The 2,237-nt window shown below is 45.8% G+C and overlaps 1 pseudogene; it reads right to left on the bottom strand.

Annotated features, from left to right (window-relative positions):
• Nucleotides 1-321: 321 nt before the first annotated feature.
• On the bottom strand, nt 322-1,279 carry LOC105806119 (annotated as a pseudogene).
• Between the last annotated feature and the right edge of the window lie 958 nt (nt 1,280-2,237).

The raw sequence follows: 2,237 nt of genomic DNA, 5'->3' as shown, positions 1-2,237 counted from the left end.
TGCCTTTGGGAACAAACTTAGTACACTGAAGAGAATATTTTGAGAATTTCTGCTTGAAAATATTTACAACTTTGTGTAATTTTTATTTTTGATAATCGTGTATGTCTCCTATAAAATTCCTTGTAGCTCTATAGTTTAAAAACCTGGAATGTAAAATTTTCTAACCTGCTTAAAAATCCTCCAAAGAAAGAGTTTCAGAGAGCTTTTTTGGGGGGGGTACACAGAACTTTATTGATGGTACATGACAAGGTGGGCTCCCTAGGCCCCTCCCATTCTTCAGGGGCTCTGGCATGGAAACTGTGTTGTGAGGAGGGGAGATTCTCAGGGAGGTGGGGACTGAGTAGGCAGGGACACCCCAGCAGCTGAGGCCTCCCTCTTCTTCTGTGCTCTGGCTGGGGCTGGTGGCCCCGGGCTCTTACTCCTTGGCGCCATGTGGGCCATGAGGTCCACCGCCCTGTTGCTGTAGCCAAATTTATTGTCATACCAGGCAATGAGCTTTACGAAGTGGTCGTTGAGGGCGATGCCAGCCGCAGAATCCAAGGTGGAAGAGTGGGCGTCACTGTTGAAGTCGGAGGAGACAACCTGGTGCTCGGTGTAGCCCAGGATGCCCTCGAGGGGACCATCCGCCGCCTGCTTCATCACCTTCTCGATGCGTCATACTTGGCCGGCTTCTCCAGACGGCAGGTCAGCTCCACCACCAACACGTTGGCAGGGGGGACGCGGAAGGCCATTCCAGTGAGCTTCCCGTTCAGTTCGGGGATGACCTTGCCCACAGCCTTGGCTGCGCCAGGCGACGTGGGGATGATGCTCTTCCCAGAGGGGCCATCCACAGTCTTCTGGGTGGCGGTGACGACGTGGACCGTGGTCATGAGTCCCTCCACGATGCCAAAGTTGTCATGGATGACGTTGGCCAGGAGGGCTAAGCAGTTGGTGGTGCAGGAGGCATTACTGACGATGGTGAGGTTGTTTTGGTACTTGTTGTGGTTCACGCCCATCACAAACAGGGGGGCATCAGCAGAGGGGGCAGAGATGATGACCCTTTTGGCACCCCCATCTAGGTGAGCCCGGCCTTCTCCAGGATGTTGAAGATGCCAGTGGACTCCACAACGTAATCAGCGCCTGCTTCACCCCATTTGATTTTGGTGGGATCTCGCTCCTGGAAGATGGTTATGGGATGGCCATTGATGACAAGCTTCCGGTTCTCCACCTTGACTGTGCCATGGAACTTGCCATGGGTGGAGTCGTACTGGAACGTGTAGACCATGTAGTCGAAGGCATCAATGACAACAATGTCCACTTTGCCAGAGTTAAAAGCATCCCTGGTAACCAGGCACCCGATACGGCCAAAGCCATTTATTCCGGCCTTCACTTTCACCGTGGTGTCTCGGAGACGGTTCTGGCGCTGCAAAAGGATGCTACTGTCTGTCCAACGGGAGGACCAGAGAGCTGAGTTTCAGAGAGCTTTGAACACACTGCTGATTCATTTCTAACAGGGGAGATGGAAATTCACTTGTCAAATTTCAACGAAAACTCTGATAATATAGGGTGTTACCGCAAATTAAACATAAATATAATGCTTTGGTAAGTGTGACCAACAATGTACCTTTTCCATTCTGATTCACACATTTTTGTGTAACTTGTTTTAGTTTTGATAGTCAATAAAATGAAATATTTTAAAATAAAAACAAGATTTTGAATGTTAATAAGAAATACTTAGTAATAAATTACACACAATATTTTAGATAAGAGCAAAAAGGTTTTTTGCATTGTTAATAAAATTACTTCAAATATTTATTTCATCTTAGCTCATTCTTTTCTAACTCCTCCTTAATGTGCATTATAATGTGTGATTCTTGATTTTTAAATGGATAAGTATATTTCTATTAATGGTGCATGCTCACTTTTAAACTGATTTTAATCATTAAAAATAATTGAAGACCACTGCTATTGGCCTCAGTGTTAAGAACTCCTGGAGGAGAGATGCCACTGTGGACTGAAGCTTTCCAGAAGAGGGATTTGATTTGTCCAGAAACCATGGAACAGCCGAATCAATTGTTCAATGATCTGGTCATGCTGTGGTACCATTTATAGCTACATATAGATTCCTAATTCATAATTCACTCCGCGCAGGACAATGAACCAACTGTCTGATGATAACTGATGATAATAATTTACTAATATTTGTCATTTCAGCTCTCAGGAAAGGTTCACACTTCACCAGGCAAATGGAACATTGA

The sequence above is a fragment of the Propithecus coquereli genome, unplaced genomic scaffold (genome assembly GCF_000956105.1).
Source record: "Propithecus coquereli isolate 6110/MARCELLA unplaced genomic scaffold, Pcoq_1.0 Scaffold138, whole genome shotgun sequence".
In the NCBI taxonomy this organism is placed as follows: domain Eukaryota; kingdom Metazoa; phylum Chordata; class Mammalia; order Primates; family Indriidae; genus Propithecus; species Propithecus coquereli.
Note: the sequence above shows the minus strand (reverse complement) of the source record. Positions and strands in the feature narration are given on the sequence as shown.